The following is an 11,885-nucleotide window of genomic DNA, read 5'->3' as shown; positions in this document are numbered from 1 at the left end:
TCTGGCCTGGTAATGAAACCTTCCTCCCAGAGCTGAGTGAGGATGAAATGAGATCATACCTATTGTGGCCCCCGGGCTGTGACTGCCCCGCAGAGGAGGGTTCAGAAATCTTTATAACGACTGCTATTTCACTTCTTATCTGTATGCTAGGTAGGCAGGCCAGGAGGAAATACATTTGCCCTCTTGGGGGGCATGAGGTAGGGTGGGGATGGAGTGGGGGGTGGGGTCCAGTGAGGAAATGGGGTGGAAAAAGAAATAACAGCTGTGCACAGATCTGTTAGAGAAGGTTCTTACTAAGTCAGTGTCTCTGCACCCAAACGTCCTGAGATTTTTGTTTTTGTCACATGTGCTTGGGAGACAATAGTTCTTATAAAGATCCATCACTCTGCAGGTGTTTAGAATCAGAAAATAATGAAGAACAGGACCTGGCTGCTTTTCTTAAGAGTTCTCTATAGCTGGGACTTCCCTGGCACTCCAGTGGTTAACACTCCAGGCTTCCAATGCAAGCTGCACGGGTTTGATCCCTGGTCAGGGAACTAAGATCCCACATGCCATGTGGCACGGCCAAGAAAATATGAAAAAATAAAATAAAGACTACAAATTTTAAAAAGATATCCCCATAGCCCATCTGAGGGTCTTTCATAAACAGTGTCTTAAAAAGGGAATTGGAGCATTCATTCTATTAGAACAGAAAGTTTCTCTTCTTAGAAAAGTGCTGTATACATTTTCTGGCTGAAATTTAACTTGAATGTGCTGCTAAACATTTTCTGCAACAAACTATGATGTGAAAATTGGTCCCCAAGTTCTGCAGAGGACAAATGCAGTGCCTCACATAGAAAGAGATGGACTTGTTGGAAACTTGACTTAACCTCTGACATAGAGGTTCATCTTCAGAGCTTGTTTAGTTCAAAAGACTCTGTTCGTTGACTCCTGGTCATTTTTGACACACAGAGAAAAAGCATGCACATATCTGTGTGTGTGCAGGTACATGCGTGTGTGTGTGTACATGTGTGTGTGTACATGTGTGTATGTGTGTACATGTGTGTATGTACCCATGCATGGAACACTGTAATAAGGGTATAGGAAAGGAACACTAAAGGGGGGAAACATGACCAAAGTTGGATGTTCAAAGGAATACTGAGTCAATGTTATTCTAGGCAGTACACACAAATCTCAACTTAGAAACTGGCAAGTTGGTTATATTTTTCAGATGAGCAAAGTGCATACTTTCAGAATGATGGAAGAATATTTCAACGTGATATTTAATAAGTCATTTTTATTGATGACAAAATGCCAGACTCAACCAGACTGAGCCGAGCCACCACTGTTCAATCTGGGGCGAACGCTTTCCCGAGGGACCAAGTCTCTCCCTCGGGAGCCAGCTTGCACTTTGGGGAAGAGTTGTTTTATTTACTGTTTTGGTGCCTCGGCCACGCATCTACTTGGTTTCAGCCTGCCTTCACTGCCGTTTATCTGGACAAACTTCACGATTCCTCTCTAAAAACGGAGCATCCGCGGGCAGCCAGCCCTCATGGTGCAAGCGAGAAATATTTCACATGGCGAAGACTGAGCCAGGGAGCCAGCAACTCAGGTTTCAAACTGACTTAGACAATTTACTGACACCTCAGCCCTCATTTTCCCATCTGTGAGACAGTTTTGCTTACCCCGCTAAATTTAAGATGCTGAGGGAGTTCTGCAATGTCTCTGGATCCATCTGAACTCCTTCCAAGAATGACAACTGCTGGGGTCCGCCATCGGGCTGGTCGTCTCCACAAACCACACTCCTCTGAGAACTGTCTCTCCCACCCGCAGCCCAGTCAGCCAGCTCACTCCACACGCCACCGAGCTCCCGGCCAGAGTTAGCGGAGCTGAGGGTGGATGAGGAGAGCTGGCTTCTAGTAAGCTGAGCCTGTTGGTGCCTCTCCCTTAGAAATTTGGAAGGTGAACCTAGAACCTGGCTCAGCTGGTTGGGAGCCCTTACAGTGGGAAGTGTCATAGAGCCAAGGTCCCAGTGAAGCAGCAAAAGCCATCTGCAGGAAGAAAACTGATGCCGAAAAGCAGAGAAGCAGAGATGAGCCCCCCGCCGGTCCCCAGAGAGGATGCTGCTTACTGCCTCGGCTCCAGCCCCTCGTTCCAGGACTCCGCGCACCCCGGCTCTTCTTCCTGCCCGTCGGCGCCAAGTGATAACCTCATGTCCTCCCAACAAATTGCACTTTTTATCATCTGCTAGTTGGAGTCCATCTGTGTTACTTGGAACCAAACGATTCCTAAGCTCGAAATCGTACTATTTGAGTTGGTTGTTGCAGGAAAGCTAGCAAGGTCATGGACACACAAGGATTCTCAACAAGATTTTTTGTAGGACAACCAGATTTCTTAAAAACCCCTTCAAAAACCAAAACACACCTTTTCCAGGCAAGAAGGCTGGAGCGGGTTGCCGTTTCCTTCTCCAGGGGAATCTTCCCAACCAAGGGATCGAACCTGCGTCTCTGCAACAGCAGGTGAATTATTTTCCACTGCGCCACCTGGGAAGCCCCAAACGCACACGAGCTTCCTGTTTATTCCTCGGCGTCCTTGTCTCTTAGGTTAAGTCCCTTTGTTCAACATGAAACTGAGCAGAAACTCTGAAACCAGAGCCCAGAACTTGGCCATTAAGAGTTTTTTATTTTATCAGTGCATTGAAAGAGGACGCATCTTAAAGCACTCTGCAGCCATGCTGGGTTCTCACTCCTGTCCACACAGGGGTGGCGCTGGCGCTACCCACCACCTGTGGCTGCCCCGCCTCAGCGGGTGAAACGCGCGTGTCATTCCCAGCACAGAAGGCCATCCCACACAGGCTCTCAGGTGCACCAGATGGGCCAGAACAATCTGGGGCTGAGACAGGTCCACCATCACCGTCCACCGTCCAGCCGACCCTGCAGGTGTGAGAAGCCACGTTGTTTCTGTTCACAGAGAATCCCAGTGAATCATGACCATGTCTGTCGGCCTGAGGTTGAAAGTGAAACCCTCTTCAACCATCACAGTTTGCTGTCAACGGGAAGCTGGCTCTGATGGGAAGCAAAGCAGAGCGTTTACTCATAAGTAGTCCCAGACCTGTAGGTGGAGAGCTTTCCTTTCTAGTACCTGGTTCCTCATAGCATCAAAGAGCTTTTCTCTCTCTCTCTCCTTCAAACAAGGACAAGCACACTGTTTTCAACAGATCACTAGATTGAAAAGCTGAAATACTGTTTCTAACCCAAGCTGAGTTAGAGACAATCTCTGAGTCTCAATTTCCTTAGCTTTATTTTTTCACTTTTCTTCCAAGATTTATTAAGATATTATTTACACATAATGTTGAGTAAGTTGAAAGTGTTATATTGCATTACGACTATCACCCTAGTGTGAACTATTGCCTCCGTCATGTCACATAATTACCACTTCTTATTTTTTAGTGGGCTTTAGACGACATCAACTCCAAGTTTGCTTCAAGGTCTAAAGATGAGTGGCTCTCTTTCTTATAGCAGAAACTCTTTGGAGCGGGGGTGTATTTTCAACTCCTGCGGACTCTCCCTATAGCCCCCTCCACAGTGACTGTCTTTCCTAAACAGGGTGAATGCACCATGAAAATCAACAGGTCAATCAGTCTTCCTCTGAAATGCACACACTGAGGCATCACAAACCTCAGCCCTTAAGCTACAAATGATAAAGGCCCCCTTTCCACCAGGTGATTCATCACAACAGAAGATTACTATCAAAAAGGATGTTTCATCCTGCAAGTTCTCATGAGAGATGAGGCTTCCAAATTGATATCTATGAGCTCTGTCATTGTATACATGCTGACAACTACTCATATTTCCCCTCAGAAGAAGTGGGGTTAACGGGAATAGGAAAGTATATTTCAACTCCTTTTCAGTGGAATTTATGGGTAAACATTTGCCGACAAAGGTCTGTATACTCAAAGCTATGATTTTTCCAGTAGTCATGCAGAGATGTGAGAGTTGGACCATAACGAAGGCTGACTGCTGAGGAACTGATGCTTTCGAATCATGGTGCTGGAGAAAACTCTTTGAGAGTTCTTTGGACTACAAGAAGATCAAATAAGTCCATCCTAAAGAAAATCAACCCTGAATATTCATTGGAAGGACTGATGCTGAAGCTGAAGCTCCAATACTTTGGCCACCTGATGAGAAGAGCTGACTCACTGGAAAATACCTTGGTGCTGGGAAAGATTGAAGGCGGGAGGAGAAGGGATGACAGAGGATGAGATGGTTGGATGGCATCACTGACTCAATGGACATGAATCTGAGCAAACTCTGGGAGATTATGAAGCCTGGTGTGCTGCAGTCCATGGGGTTGCAAAGAGTCAGACACAACTTAGTAACTGAACAACAACAACTGAAGAGGTTCACCTTTCTAATCCCCCCCTGGCTCCAGCAGAGGATATCCTGATATCTGGGCATACCTGTGAAGCACCCACCCAGAGAGCAGTTCACCTCCCTGATCTCCTGCTCTGTTCCCCTGCTGACTCCTGCTTTGTGGGTCAGATAGGAGTGCTAGCAGAGGGCACTCTTGGGACAAAAGTGCCAAGAACTGTGCCTCCTCTAGAAGTCACCAGGAGTGAGACATTCCCTTAACTTGCAGGCATTCTGATCTCATGGGCTGGTGTGTGTGATGTTTGCTTGCTCCGTGCTGCCAGCCCTTTGCTGACCTTTGCAGCTCATGAGACTGAACTATTATCAATGGGGCATCAGGAACATGACTTCTTCTTTGATGCGAAAACATTAGGCCAAAAACGCATCCCTCTTGGAGGATCTGTGAAACTTTTAAGATAAGAAAACCCACTATTTGAAATCAGAGTGAGAGCTCTTGGAAAATGAGTGTGTCAGATGGTCAGATGTGATACAAACACCAGTGATGTGTGTTGGTCACCCCATGTCTGCTCATCCTGTGAGTTGGTGAGTGTTATTTTGAACTGACATGACTTTGTATAAGCATGGGTATTTTCTCTTTTTTCTTCTTTATTTTTAAGGAGGAAGGAAATAAATTCAACTCAGTAATAGCAAAAGAATGAGCGTGTTCTCAATTTTTAAAAATTATCTAGGCTAAGTTGAAGGTCTCTTGGTAAATGTCACATTGCACTTGAAAATATGTGGGTTATTTTCAAATATCTTTTGATATTGGTTTCTAACATAATTCCACAGTGATAAGAGAACACACTCTGCATGACTTCAGTAACTTTAGACCATCAAATTTTTGCACCTGGACTATTGTCCCTAGATACGTTCCAGTGTCTCCTAGTTTATAGTGTATGGGAATACAATTTGTATCCTACTGTTGTGTGAAAATTGTATAAATCTTAATTATGTTGAACTGGTTCATAGTTCTTGTCAGGTCTACTATATCCTTCTATTCTGTATATTCATTTTATTAAATTTTCAGACTTTGCTGTTGAAACTCCAACTAAAAATCTTGATTTATCTACTTAAAAATAACTGTAATATATAGTAGAACTATATGTAACCTTGGGCTTCACCCACAGCTCAGCAGTAAAGAATCTGCCAGTAAGGCAGGAGATTTGGGTTCAATCCTTGAGTCAGAAAGATCCTCTTGTGGAAGGCATGGCAACCCATTCCTCTATTCTTGCCTGAAGAATCCCTTGGACAGAGGAGTCTGGCAGGCTATAGTCCATAGGCTCGCAAAGAGTCAGACAGGATTGAAGTGACTTAGCATGCATATGTAACCTTGTTCTGTACTTTCTAAGTCTCCTGTCAATGAGTTACTGTATTTTCATAATTTAAAGGATAAAAAAAGAGAGACAAAATTATCTATAGCCATACCCATAGAAAATGTAGAGAAGAGTGTAACTTCATAATTAATTTTACCGTGTACCTTTGGATCATTTCTTTTACAATTTTCATCACAGTGAGTTTTTTACAGAGAAGTAACATTTTCATGGCCATTTCTGATCTCTCTATTCCCTGCAGAGATTACACACACTCGTCTCCCACTGTGATAACATCTTTCACAGAGTCGATGATCACTCTGCATTGTCATCACTGCCTATAAGTACATCTCCTTCAGCAGAACATGGAGTCCTTGAAATAAAGGAACATCCTTCCCTTAGGCTTAAAATACTTAGCAATAGGTACATATGAGATACATAAAAAGAATCATTACATAAATAAGTGAACTGACCATTATAGAACTGTTACATAATACCAAAAGAAAAAAAAAAAAGATAAAAAAATGAAGTCTAAAGTCTAATGGGCCAAAACAAAAATGAAAAAAAAAAACAACTTAATTTATAGCTTTCCTTTCTATCTAATGTCAATTTTTTCTCCAATAAGCCATTGATAAATTAAAGGTAAAAGTTAAACTCCCATTGATAACAATGCATCATAACAGAAGGAACACTGTCCAAGTAAAAATACATTCTTGGTCAACTTAAGTTTTCTCTCAAATATTTATAAATTGAGATTCAACAGGAGGAATTTAATTCCCTGCAGTATAATTCAGGGAATCTTTTCTTGAGGAGATCTCTGTCAAGATGGACAGAAATCTGTATTTAAAATGAATTATCAAAAAGGACCTACTGTATAGCACAGGGAACTCTGCTCAATGTTATGTGGCAGCTTGGATGGGAGGGGAGTTTGGGAGAGAATGGATACATGCACACATATGGCTGAGTCCCTTTGCTATTCACCTGAAACTATCACAAAATTGTTAATCAGCTATACTCCAATACAAAATTAAAATAATAAAAAAGATGAAATGTCACAATATATGGATACCAAAGGGGAAAGGGGATAGGGAGTGGGAAGAATTGGGAGATTGGGATTGACTCATATACACTATTGATACTATGTATAAAATAGATAAGGGGCTTTCCAGATTGTAAACAATCTGCCTGCCAATGCAGGAGACACAGGAGCCTCAGGTTCAATCCCTTAGTCAGGAAGATCCCCTGGAGGTGGAAATGGCAACCCACTCTAGTATTCTTGCCTGGAGAATTCCATGGACAGAGGAGCCTGGTGAGCTGTAGTCCACATGGTCGAAAAAGATTCAGACATGACTGAGCAACTAACACACACACATAAAATAGGCAACTAACGAGAACATACTGAATAATACAGGGAATTCTACTCAGTGCTCTGTGGTGACATATGTGGGAAGGAAATCCAAAAGAGAGGGGATATACATATATATACCTATAGCCAGGTCACTTCACTGTACAGCAGAAATTAACAAATGTTGTAAAGCAGGTATATGCCAATAAAAATTGATTTTAAGATGAAATGACCCAGTCTGCTTGAGCTGAGTCCAAGTACTTTAGAACATGTAGCCCTCACCATTTTTGGAAGTCCAAAAGAGCAGATCTAGAAAAAGAGACCACAAAGGTTTGTTGTTGTTGTTTCTATGAATGAAACATTCCATTTTGATGCAGTTCATTATTTTTTCCATCTTGCTCCTATTAGTTTTTTGTTTTTTTTTTTTACCAAGTGCCCATTTCTTTCTGCTATTTCTCTCCATGACCATGCATCTCTGCCCAGTAACCTGAGGCTTATTTTTTCAATTGAAGTAGAGTTGATTTACAATGTTGTGTTAATTACTGTTAAACAGCAAAGTGATTCAGTTCTGTGTATGTGCTATGTCCCTTCAGCTGTATCCAACTCTTTACGACCCTTTGGACTGTAGCCCTCCAGGCTCCTCTGTCCATGGGATTCTCCAGGCAAGAATACTGGAGTGGGTTTTCATGCCCTCCTCCAGGGGATCTTCCTGACCCAGGGATGGAATGTGCATCTCTTGGGTCTCCTGCATTGGCATGAGGAGCCAGGAGGGCTTGTTACCACTGTACCACCTGGGAAGCCCTATATATATCCATATATATATTTATTCTTTTTAAATACTTATTGGAGAAGGAAATGGCGACCCACTCTAATACTCTTGCCTGGAAAATCCCATGGACAGAGGAGCCTGGTAGGCTACATCCATGGGGTCGCAATGAGTTGGACACGACTGAGAGATTTCACTTTCACTTTTCCCCATTATGTTTTATCATGGGGTGTTGAATATAGTTCTCTGTGCTCTATAACAAGACCTTATTGTCTATACATTCTTTCTATACAAAAGCTTACATGTGCTAACACCAACCTCCCACTCCGTCCCTCCCCCAACCCCTTCCTTTTTGGCAGCCACCAGTCCCAGGTTTATTTCGTTGGAGCATGTTGGCTGTGGTCAGGGTCAGAGGAAACAAGTTGGTCTTCACTTCCAAGTTTTAAAACACTGTTTTATGGACCATATCGAAGATTGTTTTTCTTTTTCAAAACCTTGCTAAGAGAAAGAACTTAACACACCATTTAAGGAGCTTCCTCTTAGGAACAGTCTGCCTAATGGGCTGCACTGTTTCTTCACTCTTAGGGAGCAAAGCAGGCGCTGGGCTTCCTGCAGCCACAGGATTCAGATGACCACATTTTGGTCCTCTGCTCTAAGCAGTCTGGGCTGGGAAAGAATTTGGTGGCACAGTTAGACTAAAAATGGCAGTTTAATAACATCTTGTGTCTAGAGAGGAGCTTCAAGGAAGAGTTGTCTGTTTAGCTCTGGATCACACTTCATTGGAGCACAGCTCACCAGAAGCAAAGCACTAGTAGGGGCCATTGTATTGAATCCTTACCTTTAATTTTATTTTCCACAGGAAAAGGGGAATACATGGGGGACGGGAAAGGATGGACGATTCTTCCCTCCATGTCTGACTTGAACATCATCCATGTATACCTACCTCCTTGATCCCAGTATCAGTTCATGGAAGTAGGATGTGAGAAAGTCAACTGGAAATGCAAGGCAGTCACACAATAGAATCTCAGCCTAGGAAAGGGCTTTAAAGCATTTCTATTCTACCCAAGAGTCTGCAGTTGAAATTACAACATCTCTGCCCAGCTGTTACCGGGTGTCTGGTTATAATACACAGTGAAAAAGGCAATATGCTCCCAATGTGATTATCAGTGTCCTCAGAAGGGTGCAATGTTCTCAGGGGGAAACTGTCACTTCTTGGAGTGATGATGGAGTAATCTAGATGTTTTGACCACAGATGTGACTTTTCTGACCTCCGGCATTTTGTGTTGACCCAGTTAGGTCCTTGGTCAGAATGCAGGGTCACACCTTCCACCGGTAGGTCTCATGGCTGAAAGTGAAACTGTTCGTCTCAGTTGTGTCTGACTCTTTGTGACCCTATGGACTGTAGTCTTCCAGGCTCCTCTGTCCATGGGATTCTCCAGGCAAGTATACTGGAGTGGGTAGCCACTCCCTCCTCCAGGGATCGAACTCAGGTCTCCTGCATTGCAGGCAGATTCTTTACCATCTGAACCTGGGAAGCCTTATTTGTTTATTTTACAAAGAGAACTCAAGATAAGGTGTGAGTGAGTGAGTGAAAGTTGCTAAGTCGTGTCCGACTCTTTGCGACCCCATGGACTGTAGCCCACCAGGCTCTCCTCTGTCCATGGGATTCCCCAGGCAAGAATACTGGTGTAAGAAAACCCAAATGATCTGCTAGTCCTTTGACTGCCAAACATGGTGGCTAGCACTTCCACGGGCCCTGTTTAAAGGTTTCTTTGCTTTTGCTGTGTGTGACCACACCTAACCACCCAAAGAACAGGCTGCTATATACTCTGATTTGTGCCCTGATCTTTCCTGAGGGATTGTTTATCCCACCAGATATCTCAGCAGTTCACTTCTGGCCAAAGATTCAGATTTCTTGATTTCCCATCCTGATACTAATTTTGTCATTGCAATTCACAGACAGCTCTACTCATAGAATTGCCAGTATGATAGCAAGATATGGACATATTCATGTATTCTTTACTTCTGAAGAATCAAATGAAGTGAACCATTGCCTTCTGAGGACCTGAGGACCTTTTGTTCAATGACGATTACCAAGCTCTATGTGCCAGTATTGTTTCCCCTTAGAAGACATTGCTTTGAAATACATATTTTGAAATTGACTCTGAAACTGACAGATCTTTTAAAACCACTTTAATAATGTACTTTGGTGGATACCATGCTTCTTCCTGTCTGTCACATCCTTCTTGCATTTTCTGCTCCAAGAGATGAAAGAGTAGGGCTCTGTTCTACACCAAGGAGATAGTTGACACTCAACTAATAAAAGACACCGTAGACCAGGGGAACACTCAGAAGATATAACTAGTAAAGCAGAGATGAATGGTAGGGCTTTCAGCAACACAGTATTTGAAGCTCCTCAAGAAAGAAGGCTTATCTTCCCTTCAAGTTAGCATCCAGGTTTCATCTCCAGCTCCTAAAACCAACTTAAGTTCCTTTCTGCTTCATAGCTCATCGGTGACTAGTGATATATAAACATTTCTTTCCAGCTGTAAGTAACATTGGAGACGTCAAAACTCAGAGAGACAGTAAATCACATGGAATGTTTGTATCAGAGTCGACGTTCATATCAGTAGAACTCGGGTCCCCTAATGATCAGCATTACCTGCTACAATAGTATGATTCAAGGATTCACCCGGAAACAAACTCTGAAAGATTCCCTTATCGTGGCTGACAAAGAAGTCTAAGACATGCTTTTTATTTTACTCTAAAGTATAGCCAATTAACAACACTGTTATAGTTTCAGGCAGACAGCAAGGGGCTCAGCCACACATAGACACGTATCCACTCTCCCCCAAACTCCCCTCGCATTCAGGCTGCCACATCACGTTGAGCAGAGTTCCATGTGTTGTGTAATAGCTGGGAAGATAGTCAACATATATTGTACCACGCTTGTTTTCTCCTCCCACATGAACTAGGGCCATGTAACCTGAAGGAAATTCTTCTTAACTGTGCTAGGAGGTTCTGTTCGTTCTTCACCCCTGAGCTGACAGTGGCAGATGGTTATCGCCTTTCTTTTAGACATCAGGACACCTTCCCAGAAGACCTGGAACAAAGGAGGAGCAGTAGAATACCAAAGGGTTTCCCAGGTGGCTCAGTGGTAAAGAATCTACCTGCCAATGTAGGAGATGCAGGAGACGCAGGTTCAATCACCGGGTTAGGATGGTCCTCTGGGGGAGGAAATGGCAACCCACTCCAGTATTCTTGCTGGGAAAATCCCCTGGATAGAGGAGCCTGGTGTGTTACAGTCCTTGAGGTGCCAAGAGTCAGATATGAATGATTACAAGCACGAGTGGAATATCAAAAGCAGGGCAGTGGTTCCCCTCCCCGACCCTTGCCAAGTACAAGTAATAAGCGGGTACATGGTTTACTGAGAACTTAAAAGCAACGATAAAATCAACTAAAAGTGTCTGTTCTTTATTATCTCCATGTGCTGGCATTTCTAAACTGTAACAGCGATGAAACACACTTTCCTGAAAAAAAAAAAATCTGTTGCTAGCTATACTCTAGAAAAATTGCTGAAGTTATTGTTGATTTCACATATGAAAATATCTCCGTAACCTTCAAATGAGCATGCCTTGATTATATATTCTCTAATAAGCATGTTATTTTACATGGAAGTGAATGGAGAGAACCCAATTTCCCCGCAGGACCCCACCATCCAGCAAGGACCTGGGTTTGGGCTGTTTGGGGTAGAGGGGAATGTGCTGGGGATCCCATATCCAGAACTTGGTGCAGGGCTTCAGATGGGCACTTCCCCTTATCCTGTGGACCTTTCACTCTTTGAGAAGAGGCAAAGCCAAAGGAGGCACCACACCAGTCAAGCTAGCCGTGCAGGTCTAAAGGAGGCGCCATTGTGGGCAACCCTGTCCACGTGGGCTCTGTACAATGTATGTTGCAAAATTTTCTCCTCACTGCCTCCTTGGTTGCCCCATAGATCATGGATTTTAGATATCAGGTCCCTTACTTAAGATCTCTGGACTTGCCATATGAGAGCCTTGGAAAGTCTTCCTGCTCCT

The sequence above is a fragment of the Cervus canadensis genome, chromosome 9 (assembly GCF_019320065.1).
Source record: "Cervus canadensis isolate Bull #8, Minnesota chromosome 9, ASM1932006v1, whole genome shotgun sequence".
Classification (NCBI taxonomy): domain Eukaryota; kingdom Metazoa; phylum Chordata; class Mammalia; order Artiodactyla; family Cervidae; genus Cervus; species Cervus canadensis.
This window is presented reverse-complemented; position numbering follows the sequence as displayed.